Source organism: Alligator sinensis, unplaced genomic scaffold (assembly GCF_000455745.1).
Source record: "Alligator sinensis unplaced genomic scaffold, ASM45574v1 scaffold744_1, whole genome shotgun sequence".
In the NCBI taxonomy this organism is placed as follows: Eukaryota; Metazoa; Chordata; order Crocodylia; family Alligatoridae; genus Alligator; species Alligator sinensis.
The window spans coordinates 295,662-311,956 of NW_005842241.1; the positions used below are offsets into that span (position 1 = coordinate 295,662).

Genomic DNA, 16,295 nt, shown 5'->3' on the forward strand with positions numbered 1-16,295 from the left:
AAAGACTGAGACCTGAAACTACTTGTCAGCCCAATTACCAAGAGTGTCTGTCAGACCATTATTAATTTGTTACTCATAGCCAAGCTATGCTGAACATTTTCTAAACAAAGTAGTGGTATGAACTCCACTCCCCAAAGCATGTCTTACAACATAATGGCAGAAAGACAAATTAGAGTAGGCAGAAGAGGTACAACGTAAGTAGAGAAGTCAAGGTCTTGGTCCAAAAAATAAAAGTCAACTAGCTTCCTCACAGGTAGTGTGGCAAAAATGAGTTTTCAAGTGGATTTAAATATGGAGAGATACAGGCTCTATAAACTAGTTCAGAAACAGCTCAGCAGAAAGCAGGAAAAAAGACAAAGACATTCATGAAAAAATATGGTGAATGGGTGGATGAGGATGAAATGTCAAAAAGGGGAAGATGATCTGAAATGAGGCAAGAGTGATTAAAGTAAGAAGATGAAGAATTATGCTTTTTTTTAAAAGCAGCAACAAGAAGTTAAAATATATGGGGTAGCAGAGTTTGGGGGTTTCAAAGCAAAGACAACAGTGAAAACAACAGGTAAGAGAATTTTTAGCAGAGGCTTTATACTGCTCAGAAGGTAGGAATACAGGACAAGAAAAGTGTTTGGGAGGCAGAGACTCAGAAGGTAGGAACACAGGACAAGAAAAGTGTTTGGGAGGCAGAGACTAAAAAGGAGTAGTTGTGATAGGAAATAATGAAGAAATAAAAGCTTTAGTTGGAAGGTTAGAAAGAAAAAAGATGACTAGTAGAGGTAGCAGACAGGAATGACAATATATAGTGCTAGGTCAAAAGAAACACTTTGTTTTAATGACAAGAAAAATGGTCCTCACTAAATTCCTCAACAGTAAATGCATTCTGAATCTCTGAAGATTACTATCAAATCCAATTAAATAAAAACGAACATTACATCATTTCATTTGGATTACATCCTACTTACATAAGGACCAGTAAACAAAGAGACTTCGCAGTAATATGAAATAAGCCAAAATAAAGAGTTTAATCCTTCAAACCCTCCTTTGAAGTCCTATCAATTACTTTGGTACGTACATTTCTAGCACTGACAATTTTTCATGTGACTAAAGATTTGCAAGATGAGTTCAATGTCAGCATTTAAGGCCAAATCCTATTTCATTTAAGCATCTAAGTGCAATCCCTTTCCACTCTGCTATAGGCCTGGGGAGGTCAGGGGGGAAGAGAAGTGTGAGGGGGAAAGGGAAGTTATCCCATATATTTTTGTAATGTGCCATCCAACCTTAAGACTAAGTCACACAAAGGAGCTAGGTGGACAAGAACCCACCCAACTTTTGTGTTAATGGCTTTTCATGGACTTGAACAGAACAGAATAGGATCATGCTTTGGTGTCTAAATCTAGGTGCCTAATAAATGGACTAGGAAGTGGACCCTAGTATCCTAGAACAGCAAGCAACCCTGCTGCACTCCATCAAGGAGAAGCATCTAAGCAGAGGCTCTACACTGCTGCCTATCTTAGGCAGTTATCAGCTAGAGGGGTTACTGGAGAGCTGTACAGAAGGAAGGCGAATAACATCATGGGACCACAAAATGACTGGTGTACTTGGTCAAAGAACCCTCAAAATTTTATTCACGTTTCACCTGTGATCACTATTGCTGAATGCCAGTGTCCACTACTGCTACTACCTGTAAGTTAATTTAGTGCTATCCATGGGGAAATCTTTAACAGAAGTTCTCAAAAGCATCAGAGCTTATTATAAATAGTGCAGCACCAGAGTTTCAAAATACGGATGACCTCTGCATAAGACCCAGTTCAAGGAGAGCATCCTTGAATGTTTTGTAATCACTACAGTTGGCATATTCTGTAAAAAGAAGTGAATGGTATCACCTGGAAGCCACAGAGCAGCAATGGTATTATAGTAGGGTAATTATGAGTGCCCTCACATGGTACAATGGGATAGCTGCCACAAGTCAAAAAATGTAAATTTAAAAATAACAAAGATTCACAATAGGCAAAAGATCTATATCAATTTATTTTAATTTAGCCATTATTAATATATTCTGCTAACAGATTACTCTAACTTCCTTTGCTCAATGTTTATTATTGCTTCATCTGCCTTGAAATGGAAATTTATCAAATACATGCACAATGCAACTTCTGAAAGGCTGACTCAGAAAATAATCTTGATCTTTCTCTTGCCAATAGTGGAAAAACTGATGGCAAAATGAAAATCAGCAGTTCTGAACTTCTATGTATATTGGGTATACATATGATACTCTAAGCAGCTTCATGAGCAAACTAGTTTGGCTCTTAGGCTTAAGATTAAGTGAGCTGTCAGATATTTATAACCCAACAGTGTACATTCTATTATTAGGTTGTTTTAAATTAGATAGTATGCGAATTTAAATATTTGCTTCCATGCCTCCACCAATAACAAGAAAAGTCCCTTACATACAGGAAAATGTATGTTAAACTCTGTCACACACCACTCCCTCCCCCACCAAAAAAAGCCTATGACATGTTGGTGTGACCAAGTCCATGTACGTCTACATGCTCCCACAAACATGAACAGCATCAACTCATATAAGGACAAGGAAAACTATAAAGATCCCAATTTGGAGGTTTTATTGCACGACCTTCATCACAAGTGAAATCAATAACTGCTTTCGCACTTCTCTGCGCTGCAAAAACTATTTTCTCCTTCAATCTTCAATAAAAATCAAACTCCAAACAGTGAATAAAAGTTAGCAACTTGAAACAGGTTAACAAGAGAACAAGAGTTATGTACACCTCTTCATTATAAAAAACCCCAAGGGGGGAACCGGGGGGGGGCTCTAACTTCCCTTGTTTGTCACTGTTTGCATTTGCTGTGACAATTTCAACAAACTATAACACAGGGATGGCTGTGATGCCCACTGTGAATGGTTAAATCTGAAAGATAATGTAAGGAAACTATTAACAATTTACCGAAGCTAGCTGTCTGTATATAGCTACTACAAATGTGCCAGCTTGCTGAGAATGCCCTTAGTGCAGCTTTGGTGGTATACACTTATGAAAATCTATTGTAGGCTGCTTACTAGCAATGGTCAGTGATTATTTTATTACATAAGAAAAAACGCTTTATACAAATGCCAAAGCTTGAGATGTTAACTACTGAAAAAAAAAGAAATTTGAAATTGTAGTTGAAGGTTGTCTGTGTACAGCTATGACCCTGTACCCATTCACAGACCAGACAGTTGGGCCCCTGGTGAGCTGAAGTTCAGATAAGGTTCTCCCCACTGGCAGGGAAAGGGGTGCAGAGGGAAAAGGGTCAGGATCTGCAGGTTATCCAGGCCCTGCTGAGCCAGGGCAGGGCCTGGTAGGGGTACGGGTGCTGCTACCGTAGTGCTGCACTGTGTTCTCATGTGCTGCTTGAGGCTGCACACAGCTGGAGTGGCTGGCACAGCTCCTGCCCAACCTCAAGTTTCCACCATGCAGCTGGGTCAGGCAGGAACCAAGCCAGCTGCACCCATGTGGCCCAAAGTGGTTCGCGGGAACACAGAGAAACATTGGTCCAGCCTGACCTCATGCCAGGGACTCAGGATACAGAAGGAGATGCAGGGAGAAGTGGGGAACAGGCTGGCCCAGCGCAGCCCTTTCCAGCTTTCTGGGGCTCCATGACAGCCCCGCCCAGCTCAGGCATGGGGAGCTGGGAGCAATCTGGCCATGCAGCCCCCACAGTCCCAGCCTGGGCTGCCCCTATGCCTCTGCCTTCAGCAGCACCCACAGGCTAGCTCAGCTCAGCCCTGCAGCCCCAGCACAGGATGGATAGCAAGGCCTTGCCAGCTGGCTCTGGCCATGCCCCACATCACCCAAGCAAGAGCAGGGGGGAAAGCTGGGCAGACCCAGACTGGGGTCCCATGCCCACCCAGAGACAGCGATTTTAATCCTCGCTCCCCTGGCCCCGCTTTGCTAAGGTGCTGCCCAAGCCGGTGTCTAGCCTCAGGGATAAGCGTGGGAAGGGCTTGGTTCAGAGACTACAAGGCTTGAAGAGACCATTATGATCAGCCAGTCACATATCCTGCATATGTACCTGGATTAAAGTATGTGTTTTAGAAAGAAATCTGATCTCATTTTAAAGACTCCAGGCAATACTGAGTCCACCATTTTCCTTAATAAGCTATTCCAGATTTCACGTACCCTTACTGCTAGGACACTGTATCTTATTTCAAGGTTGAGTTATCTAACTTCAACTTCTAGCAACAGGTTCCTGTTCCTTGTTTTGTCTGCATGACTGCCTTCCCCCTCATCCCCATTATCAGGTATCTCTTCATGTGCAAGTATCTAAGCTAGTAATTAAGTCACCTCCACCCTCTCTTCAGCAAGATGCACAGATTGAACTCCTTATGCTTCTCATCAGAAGATGAGTTTTTCAGCTTCTGAATTATTTTTATGGGTCTACTCAGAACTCCAAGATATCTACATCTTCAGGTATGGACATATTCTAAATTCGGTCTCATCAACAGTATGTATAGAAGCAAGGGTCAGATTCATTCTTTTCTTTTTACTTCATATTCCCTTTCTTACACATCTGAGGATCACATAAACTTGTTATAGCCCTTCACTGATAAGTCATGGTGAGATCGTTATTTATAATCAGAAGGGATCCCGGTTTTCTCTCATAAAAAAAATTCCCAATTTTTGGGTTAAAAAAAGTAACCCAAAATCCACATATTTCCATGATTAAAATGAAATGTCACTACTATATATAACACCACTACTATCTATCTAGTGGCATTTCATTTTAATTCACATTTTTCTGTGATTAAAATGAAAGGCCAATACTATATCTATATCTATATGTATATAGCTTTCCATCCAGGAAGAGCACATAGCAACTGCTGCAGCTTCCTTAGCCTGACGAAGGGTTTTTGAACCCGAAAGCTTGCTTAATAACTATTCTCCAACCATCTGGGTTGGTCTAATAAAAGATATGAAATTCACCCAAGGAACCTTGTCTGCCTGTATATAGTATACACACACACACACACACACACACACACACACACACACACACACACACACACACACAGAGTAAAATCTGTTATCCAGCACAAGTGGCGGAGGCTTGCGGGGGGGAGGTTTGCGGTGGCCGCATGCAGAGCGGCTAAAGCGCAGGGTGACGGGCGGTGGTGGTCGATGTGTACAAGCTTCCTGCCAACCGGCTGGAAATTCCAGTTAATAGAGTTCTGGTTACTCAAATGCCAGATAACAGGGATTTCACTGTATATAGTAGTGACATTTCACTTTAATCATGGAAAAATGTGAATTCAAATGAATGTGGATGTGGATTTCGAGTTACTGTTTTAGCCCAGAAATTGGGGATTTTTTTTTAATCAGAGAAAACCAGGATCCCTGATAATCACCCAGTCCAAGTCATTTTAGAGGCCAATACTTTTCCACAGAGCCTCTTCTTCTATAGGCATGGCCTGCTTTCTTTGTTTTCAGCTGTCCTACTTGCATTTGGCCGCATAGTAGTGCATTGTGTAAACTTTGATCATTTAACCAGTGATTCAGATGACTGCAACAGTAATGTGCCTCAACAGTGTTACTATCCAATAAATGTTTGTATCATTAACTTTATTACCAATAATTTTTCATATCATCGTCACCTAGAGCACGGATCGGTAATGTTTGTAGGCACAGTGCCAAAAACACCTGCAACCTCGACTTGTAAGATGTTGGTGTGTCAGGGGCAAACAGCTGAGGAGCCACAAAGGGCCTGATCATTGTTGTGGCAGCACAATCCAAACCCCTTCACCACCATCTGCCCTGATGCATGTACACCAAGCAAAATGCTTCCGTGTGCCACGCTCTGGCACTCAGGCCGGGGCTTGCCTATTCCTGACCTAGGATTCTAGATGGTTGATAAAATGACTGAAAAATGCTGGAGCAAGAAATGACCCCAAGGGCTATATATAGCCCTTCATATCTCCCCTTTGTTGGCACTGGATTTATGAGCCAGATGCCTTGTTCCGGGGTGGACCCAAACCCTCAGATTAACCACAACCTTTACATTCAATAATAGGCAAATTTACTGATACACAGTAATAACAGAAAAGAATAATACACACAATTCTATAGCTACCAATCCTAGGGCTGTCATCAGAGTCAAGATGCATCTGGCCAGGACGTGAGCTTCACTCTTAAGATGTTAGACGTCAGCAGCCTGGAGGTTGGAGGCTGAGCCCCTCTTCCCCTCCCCCTTTCCCCCACACCCCAAAGGGTGGATGAGACAGAGTGGTGGTATGCCCTCTGTCCATGGTGCCTCAGGTTCCTCTTTTGGGGACCCTTTTCAAGGACCCTTTGTTAGGGAACCCTTTGTTGCTTAAAGTTTCTGCTTTTGTATTCTTTTTCCCTCCTGATGACTCGTCATCCATGGCTATTGCTGATTGGACTGTCTGTGGTCGTCATACTGTCCACATTCTCTCCTGTCAGCATATTCCTTTGTTTCACAAGCCCATCACATGTACACATCCTAATTTGATCTACTCCCGCAAAACCAGAACTCCCAGGCCCCTGACTCTTGGGCCTTGTGGGGTGGGGCCACCTTATCTCATGTTACTGAACAGTGTGGAATATGCCCACAATTTCCCAAGCTATGTGAATATCCGTTGGCCTTGCTGTGTTAGACACCCTGTCTGCCTTAGAGGCTGTAAGAACTGTGCGACTGTGTGACCAAGCCTTTAGAAATCAATTAACCCTGGCTGCCACCCTGGACTATTGTGCTAATGCATATATTTTTTACCTACAAACCAATTCCCAAAAGCAAACCTCTAAATATCATTTTCTAGCCATCACCCTTTACCAACCACCTGTCAGCAAGATGCCTCTGAGTCAGTTTTTAATCCACCTATTTTCTGCCCTATTAATTCCATATAAAGAAAGTGTTTTAATCAAAATGTAATGTGTTACCAGCTGAAATGTCTTGGAGAAATCCAAATATACTATATCAGCATAGATAAACCATCTTATCCAATAGGCCAGGGATGCTCAACTGCCTGCCCACAGGCCAAATGAGGCCCACAGAGCCATTGTATCTGGCCCATGGGGCTCCTCATGGATCAGGAAATTTGGCAGCAGGGGAACAGTGGACATTATTATGACCACCTTTGCCTTGGCCAAATTAGCAAACCCCAAAGCCTCACACAGATGGTTGGATCCAAGCTGTGCTCCCTTCCTCCTGCAAGGCTGAGCTATGCCCCCTCACCACACATCTGGAAAAGGGGCAAGCTATGCCCCTCCCCCTCCACCCAATGGGGCCAAGCCACGTCCTCTTCCCCTGCAGGGCTGGGCCATGCTCCTTTTCTCCCCATGGGGCCAAGGCACAAGCTGCCCCATATCTGCCTCTGTACAGCCAGATGGTGCTCACTACACCTGCCACAGGTGCTAGATCAGGACCACCAGCCAGGTGCGGCCTGTGGACAGATTTGGCACAGTGCATCTGGCCTGCTGGGGCAAAAGGTTGAGTACCACTACTATAGGGATAGCCTGCCTGCCAATATCAAACAAACCTGTAATCTTGTAAAATAAATAAACAAACTAACTCTGACAAGCCCTTTCTTCTATGAAATCATGATGGTAAAAACACCTTCCTTCCACTTTCTCCTAGCAAAATTTTATAGATTTTTCTTGTTCTTTTGCATTTATGGGGTCATCGTACTGACTGTCCAGGCTGCTGACACAGAATAGCAAAACAACAGAAAGAACAACAAAACAAAGTCTTTTTATTTTTACGTAACAAAAGTGATGGAAGTTCTATTGCTTAGGTTATTTAAAACTAAACTGTATATATCCATTACAATTAAAAGGCAGATCCTGCTTTGGGAGGAACACAGAGAAGAAGTATTTCTCTCTAATTTCCTTGATGTTATGACTGCTTAAATCAATATTATCCCAGCATCCCCCAAGCTGAGTCAAAAAGGTTCACGTAATTACTTTACATAACCAACGTCAAATTAAATTACATAAAAGGTCATTTTCCCATAGCAATCTAATTTGCATTTTGTCCTAGAAAAATGTTTAAATAAAAAAACAAACCACGACCCCGGTTTAGTATCTAATAATTGTATAACATATGCTTTTTGTTTACATGAACAAAAATTAAAATGAAATATAAAAGTAATGAGATGTAAGGGACAAAGTATCATTTGAGTTCAGATTAATATGTAGTATGTCAGATTAATATGTGAGCGGAGGGGCTGGACCCTATGATCTGCGAGGTCCCTTCCAGCCCCTAGCAATCTATGAATCTAAGTTACCTTCACATCTGTTTTTAAAAATTTTTGAACTTGGGGTTGCTGCCATTTAGACACTGACTTGGTTGCATTATGAAGCAAGACATTATTGTAGCCTCTCCAACTGAGGGAATTATTGGCAGGACAGTGTGCTGTGGAGGGACACAACAGCCCAGCGGCCACCTCTGTCCCCTATAGAGTCAGGCCCAGTCAATCAATCACTTAACTATATAAAATGTATTATTACAACAAAACCATTAAAGAGTAAGGACACACACACACACACACGTATGCGTATACATACACCCAATTATTTTTTTTAAATCCAGATGAACAACAGAGCAACCCAAAACAAAGGATATTGATCAGACAACCTTATAACTATTAATATACAAACTATTATGTCAACTTATTTACATAAACTATAAGGCACAGTCTGCTACTATAACCAGCAACCCTAGACTACCTGGGTGCCCTCCAGGGCAGGGTAAGGACACACACACACACACACGTATGCGTATACATACACCCAATTATTTTTTTTAAATCCAGATGAACAACAGAGCAACCCAAAACAAAGGATATTGATCAGACAACCTTATAACTATTAATATACAAACTATTCACACACACACACACGTATGCGTATACATACACCCAATTATTTTTTTTAAATCCAGATGAACAACAGAGCAACCCAAAACAAAGGATATTGATCAGACAACCTTATAACTATTAATATACAAACTATTATGTCAACTTATTTACATAAACTATAAGGCACAGTCTGCTACTATAACCAGCAACCCTAGACTACCTGGGTGCCCTCCAGGGCAGGGGCCCCACTCCTAAGGTACCGCTACAGGAAAGGAGGTGGGGGGAAAGAAAAGGAGAGGGAGACCCCAAAGACTCCTAAGCCCCCACTGCTATCACTCAGGTGCGGCCCACGTGGTGCCCCTTCACAACCCTGGGAATCCCTCCCCTGTGAGGACCCTCTCTCCAGAGTAACTTACTACTCCACAGTCCCGTAGGGTTGTCTCCCGTTCTCTAGGTTGAGCTCCATTCTCCACTGGGCTTTCCTGCCGCCTGACTCTGCTGCTGCCGGCCCCACTTAGGGCCACATGCACCACTGTGTGTAGTGGGAGCTTCACCTTGTACTAGGGGTTGGAGGCGGGGACAGCCTTGTGCAGCACCAGGGCTGAGTCTGCTCCCAGACCCCCCGTGCAGCATCGTCTACACTGAGCTGCTGTCCTGGGTCAGCAGCTGTAGACCCAAGCGACCTCAAGTGGCTCCCAGGGTCTCTCACCCTCTGTGCAGTGCCTCCTGCACCGAGCTCCCGGCCTTGTGTGGAGGTTGGGGACCTGAGCCACCCAAATGGCTCCAAAAATCCTGCTTCGTGCACCGGCCTGTGCACCGTGTCTCTGGCCGCACACCAAAGGTTGCAGATCTGAGCCACCTCAAACAGCTCCCAGGGTCCAGACGCTGTGCACCGTGCTATGCACCAAGAGCCTAACCACTGGAGCCATCTGCAGCTCTCTGCAGATAGAAGTCTTCAGGGGCTCTTCCTAGGCTACTGCTTTGCCCTGCTGAGCAGCTCTCCTCAGTTCTTGTAAGCCCCGCTCTTCTGTCTTCTCCGTGCCTGATGCATCTCCCTTATGTTGGGCATGTAGCTCCTTTTATACTCTCCAGGGCTCTGCCCCTGAAGTCTTCCAGACCTGACAGCTTGCAGTCTTCAGTCAAGTCCAGGGGAGCTCCTCTCCCCCTCCCCTCAGGAAAGGAGTGTGACTTCATTTCTCTTGCTGCCTCCTGATTGGTGGATGGGCTCCATCAATCGGAACAACAGAATCTCAAGCCTGGGACTCAACCCAAGCTCTGAAAGGTAAGCCTGCTACATTATGGGGAACATTAATTTTGTGAAGGGCTCCAATTTGATGTCAAAAGGTGCGTCTAAGCTGTGTTCTTCTCTTATGATAATGAAGCATGAACCAATATTGACCCTGTGCAAGGAGTTCTGAGCTAGCTGGATAACAGATGGGAGAAGCAAAGCAGGTCCTAGGGACCTGCTGAAACTGATGCTGTGCTGGAAAGAAAAGACGACCTTGTCACTCTGAAGCATTAGGAGGCTGCTGAAAAAGCAAAAAAGCATAGGTGCTGACTCCATGGGTGCTCCGAGACTTAAGCACCCATCAAAAAAAAACAAAAAACCAGGTGCTCAGCACCCATGGAGCTGCTTGCAGATGTTACAAAAAAACAAACAAACAAAACAACAACAACTGAGTTTCACCAGAAGAAGCAGCTGTGATTTCAACCCGGCCCTGCAGCATCTGTAAAGATTGGGTGCTTCAGCTGGGCTTTTTGCACTTTTAGCCAAAGCAGATTCAATCACCTATTAGATAAAAGTGCCAAAAAAATCCAACTAAAGCACCCAATCTTTACAGACACTGCAGAGCCAGGTAGAAGTAACGCACTGCCTCTTCTCACCATGCGTGTGGCTCGGCACAGAAACGCACCAAGTTAAAAGTAAAGCGCCAGGTTTGTTTTTTACACCTGCAAGTGCCTACTGACAAAAAAAGAAGTCGGCGCCTATATAAAAATAACCTTCTAAACTACATCAGGAGGGGGAAAGCAAAAAAAATAGAACATCTGGAGCATGAAAAAGAAGTCTGCATGACCTAGCTAAATTGAGAGAAGAGTGAACCTAATGGCTAGGAAAGGGAGTAGAACCTCTGTTGCAGTCAATCACACCTCTCCTCCCCACTCATCATAAACAGTTTCCAGTACTGCAGTATTCCTCACCTTTAGGAAAAACAATTTCCAGGCTTCATTTAAGTCTTTTTGTCTTTAAAACCATTTTAGGAACCCCCTAAATCCTTCCCTCACCAGACCTTTAAATGCATTAAAGATTGACAAAGTTCAGAAGCCATGAGACACATAAGTACTTCCCAATAGCATCATGCCATCACCAAAGCCTCATAAGCAGGGAACCTGGTTTTCTCTGTTTAAAAATCCCAAATTCTCTGTTAAAAACCCCAAACATTTTCTGATAAAAGACCCCAAAATCTGCATTTTTCCATGATTAAAATGAAATGCCACTACAGGTTTCCCTCGCCTTATGTGGGTTCTGTATGTGCAAATATGTTCTTATAAGATCACCCTTTTTATACCAAAAATTCATTAAATGCAAGGTAAATTCATGCTAACGTGATCGGTGTGGTAGAAGCCGACAGTCAGCTGCTTTGTGCAGTGTATTCTGGGAGTGACATGCACCAAAATATAGTCTCCTGTGTGGATCTGTGCTCCTCGCTCATCTGTGACATGTTTCTGTAGTTACCGTCCCCATTATGATAGTGTCCTGTGATTGTGTGTACTGCTTGCTGTTGGTGAATACCAAAACTGGCTTGTAAAAAAGGTAGAAATGAGTCAGGGAATCAGTGCAGTTGAGGTCTTAGAACATATCCCTATTTGTTACATTGTAAAGTGTGTTCCCTTTATGCGAATTTGACTTACGCGCCCTTTTCCAGGAACGCATGTGCAACATAAAGCGAGGGAAACCTGTATATATAGAGGTATCAGTTGAACACAATGTTTTATTGATATACTTACAATTTTAAAGCAATTTGGAAGCCTACCAGTGCCTCAATCATTGCAATAAAATAAATTCTAAATTATAATATAATAAAAGCCATAGCCCTTCCTGCTATGTGTTTGTCTGTCCATAACACTCTGGGCCAACTGTGCATGCACCACTTGGAGCCTTACTGACAAATAGACACATGGGGGGAGGCAGCCAGGCCATGCTCTGCCACGCCGGGGTGAGGGAAGGCAATGGGCAGGGGAGGGTGTGGCGCACGGTCCCACGGAGGGGCATGGTGCATGGCCATGTTGGGGCGTGGCACATGGTGCAGGGGGAAGGGGGGTGCCGTTCAGGGAGCGGGCACGGGGTACACAGGCAAAGCCCTCCGGCTGCAGCATGTGGCTGCACAGTGGGGCATGGCCACTGACTGCGCAGCACCATGCGGCTGTGTGCCATGCACCCCCCTGTGTGGCCGTATGCTGAGCCCCCCCCCCCCCCCCGCGGGTGGGGGGGGGGGAGCGGCATGACACGGGGAACCAGTGCAGTGGCTGTGGGCAACACCTGAAGGCTGCAGCACGGGGCCATGGGGTGCAGCACGCTCCCCATGCCTGATCCCCATACAGCGCAATGCCCCCTGCAAGGGGAGCGCCTGCTTGCTGTGGCCACGAAGAGCACAGGGCGTGGTGGGGAGAGGGCGTGGTATGCAGGCGTGTGGGGAGCTGGCATGGGGGCATGCAGGCAGCGCCCACAGGCTGCAGCACGTGACCACGAGGAGGGGTATGGCCCCCATGCCTGCTCCCCGCGTGAAACTCTGCAACCATTCCCTACCCTCCTCCATTGGGAGTGACTGCCAGCTGCAGCCACAGGACATGCTAGGCATTGTGGGGTGTGGCGTGGGGCGGGGCATGACTGCAGCCACAGGTTTCTGCATGGGAAGCCGGCACAGGGCGGTACAGGAGCCCCTGAAGCATGCGGCCGCGGCACGCCCCCCCACACCACTCCTTGTGCGGCACCCTGCAGCTGTGCGCCATGCCCCCCACACCTGCAACTGGCAGTCACTCCCTGCAGGGGAGGGGGAGGGCATGGCCGCAGGGTGCCACACAGGGAGTGGGCATGGAGGACACGCCTCACCCCGTGGCCATGTGCTGCAGCTGGCAAGTACTGCCCATGTGTCCCCATGCCGGCTCCCCACACACCCTGCACAGCCTGCAGGCATCCCTCACATGCCCATGTGGCACATCCCTCCCATGCGACCACATGTTCGCGTGGCATGCCCCTCCCACCATGGTCGCTCTCTGCGCTATGCCACAAGGTCACATGCCACACCCCAGGACTGCTTCCCCAAGCCATGTGGCCACAGCCAGCGGGTGCTCCCTCTGCCATGGCCGCCCCCCATGCCACAGCACGTGCCACCCCCTGCACCACACCCTGGGCCGCTCTCCGCACCATGCAGCTGCCAAGCACTCCCCATGCCATGCCATGCGGCTGCGCACCACCCCTCCCCTTGCACACAGAGCAGCAGGGAGGGAGAGTGAAGCAGGGCTGGATGCAGAATGGCAGGGGGAGCAAGACACAACCCAGAACAGTGGAGGGGGGGGGGGGGAGGGGGGGGGCTGGGGTGGGTGGACCTGGAGTGGCAGCAGGGGGGAGTGGGGCAGGACCTGGAGCAGCAAAAGGAGGGGGGGGTGGAGCTGGACCCGGAGCGGCGGGGGGGGGGAGCCGGCATTTTGCTAGCAACTATATATTTTAGCATTTGATTTGGGGTTATTTATCATGGAAAACCAGAACTCCCACTGCCCCCTTCACTCACCAGGACTCAGGTTGAGCTGCAGCTGTCCCCATGGCTGCTTTGTGGTGCTGAGCAGCCCTGATATGCCAGTGCCTTTCCCCTGCCATTGCCCCTCACTACCCACAGCCCCCTGTCCCTCCCCAACCCTAGAGGACGGGGCCCCCAGATGCCAGGGCTACAAGACCTGGCAGCTGTTGTGGCCAGAGCAGAGTACAGATGGTCCTCCCCATCCCCCCTGCTGGTGGCACAACCGAAGTAGAGCCTAGTAGGGCATGTGGGCAGGACCTGGTGTTGGATGGCAGAGCTGGGTGGGGAGGTTTGGTGCTGCTACCAGCACCTCTGGGAGTCCTATGCCAGCCACATTACCATGGTGAGGTGCCTCCTGCCTGCCTGGTGGGGATAGCAGCAGTGGAAGCAGCAGCACAGAGTTGTGCTCCCTGCTGCTGCTGGTAGGCAGAGGGTAAATCATCATGGTGGCATGGCTGGCACTAAGCCTTCTTGCCCCAACCTGCCCTCCCACACCAGGTCCTGCCTGCTGGGCTGAGGAGGCCACTGGGGGAAGGTCAGCAGGCTAGGAAACCCTGAACCTGTAGCAGGCAGCCCACATCTGGCCCCACTCCATGCACAAATCTGGTGAGACATGTGCCCCCCGCATGCCCCTTTCCCTGTAAATGCGTGCTGTGGTAGAGAGTCAGCTCCTCCACCAGTCCCCAGATGAGCCACCCATGCCTCCATCCTACTCCCCCCAGCTGGGCTCCATGGCTGCATATTCCTACCCTGACTGGGCAGTGCTCCCAGGCCCAGCCCTGCCCTACTCCCTCCCTTACTGTGGCTGCCTCAATCTGCTCCTCCCCTCTCCCTCCCCATCGCCTATGCCCACCATGTGTCACCCATGTCACTTCACCATAGGCTTACTTGCAGGCAACTAAGGGAGCTGCTCTCCACTGCTGCCTGACTGTATTGCTGGTCACATGCACATGGCACCCCCTGCATCCCACTCCCCCAAGCAGCCTCTTGCAGGCTGGAACTCTGCTAGCCTGTAAGGGGAATCCTCTAGTTTCCCATGTTTTTCTCCCTTAAAGGAGAAAATTCACTTTTTGCAATGTTTTTCCATGAAAAACAGAAAACGAGGATCCCAGGATCCCTGCTAATGAGACTGAGGGGTGGCCAACCTGTGGCTCCGAAGCCACATGCAGCTCTTCAGAAGTTAATATGCATCTCCTTGAATCTTTGCACAAGCACACGGTAACCAGCTTCCAAATAAACTGGTCACCATGTGCTTGTGCAAAGATTCAAGGAGACGCATATTAACTTCTGGAGAGCTGCATGTGGCTTCGGAACCACAGGCTGGCCACCCCTGCTCTAGACCAAGGGCATCATACTCACCTGGGGCTCCAGGCCAGATCTGAACTGGGGCTCTTCATGAGCCAGACTGAGCCCAGGACAGTGCAGTGGCAGCCTTGGCAGTGGCAGGTTTGAAAGTGGCTAGGGGTTCAGAGGCAGCAGCAGGTATGACAGGATTCTGGCAGGTATGGGAGGGCTCCAGATGCCACAGTGGGTGGTGTGGGGGCAGGGCTCTGGGTGAAGTGGCAGTGAACCAAGCTCATCACCGACAGCTGTAGCCAGTGGGGCTAAAGGGCCCCAAATTTCAGAGCAGGCCAGGCCCCCCAACTTCTGACCCTCCAGCAGCCCAGCAGGCCAAAAAGACTGCTGTCTTGGCCTGGATCCAACCCATAAGCAAAATGTTTGATATCTCTGGTCTAGATTCCAAATTATAATAGGAAGAGAGAAGAAGAAACACACTTCCCAGTTTCAGAATGCCTGACAAAGTTTAGATTAGCACAAGATCACTTTTTAAATAACCTGAAATTAACAAAGCAAGCATTTTTGTTGATGAAAATTAATTTAGATCAGGGCAACAGACAGATTTAAGAATAGCTATCAAAACTGTCAGATACTCTAGTCAAAGATTCAATTTAAAGTGGGCATCACAGGTTAATAGAAAAGCTGTCAAGATATTTCTCATAATTAAAAAATGTTAACTTAAGTTTTTAATATATAACATGGAATCCTGAGACTGAGATCAGCTCTTATTTAGATTATTTTATGTTTTACAAATAAACAAAAGCTAATATTTGCTTTGGAGAGAAAAAGCATGATATTTCATGCATGTCTCCTTAAAGTTTTTCTAACGTAGCACATGTGAAAAACTGGGGGTTTTGCTTTTTTTTTTTTTTTTTTTTTTTTTTTTTAATGCATTCCCTCCCCTTCCCCAACCATTTCTGACTTTGTCTCTCTCTCTCTATTCCCTATAGATAAGTATAAGTGAGCTAAGACATAGGATAAGCTTCAGCATTTTATTTTGGTACAAGTTGTATTTGTTTTGTTTTTTCTCCATCTTTATATTATATAATTATTACGTTTAAATTGATTTTTACTGTTCTTTGTTACTGTTTTACTGGTACTATATGATTTAGGCCTACATATGTAAGTTAGCATAAGTCATGTCAAGTTTCCATTTTGTTTGTCAAGTCTCCATCCTGTCCCCAGGCCCGTTTGTGTAACCCATGACTCACACCTACCCGTCCTATGTACCTTGGTTACTGAATGAATGAGAATGAATGAGGGTGCCTGAGAGACAATGGCAGTAGGTCTAAAAATAG

At 46.6% G+C, this 16,295-nt stretch overlaps 1 protein-coding gene across 4 annotated transcripts in view; it reads right to left on the reverse strand.

Annotated features, from left to right (window-relative positions):
• Window positions 1-16,295, reverse strand: part of PCCA (propionyl-CoA carboxylase subunit alpha) — a 465,712-nt gene that overhangs the window by 206,519 nt on the left and 242,898 nt on the right. The window lies entirely within an intron of this gene.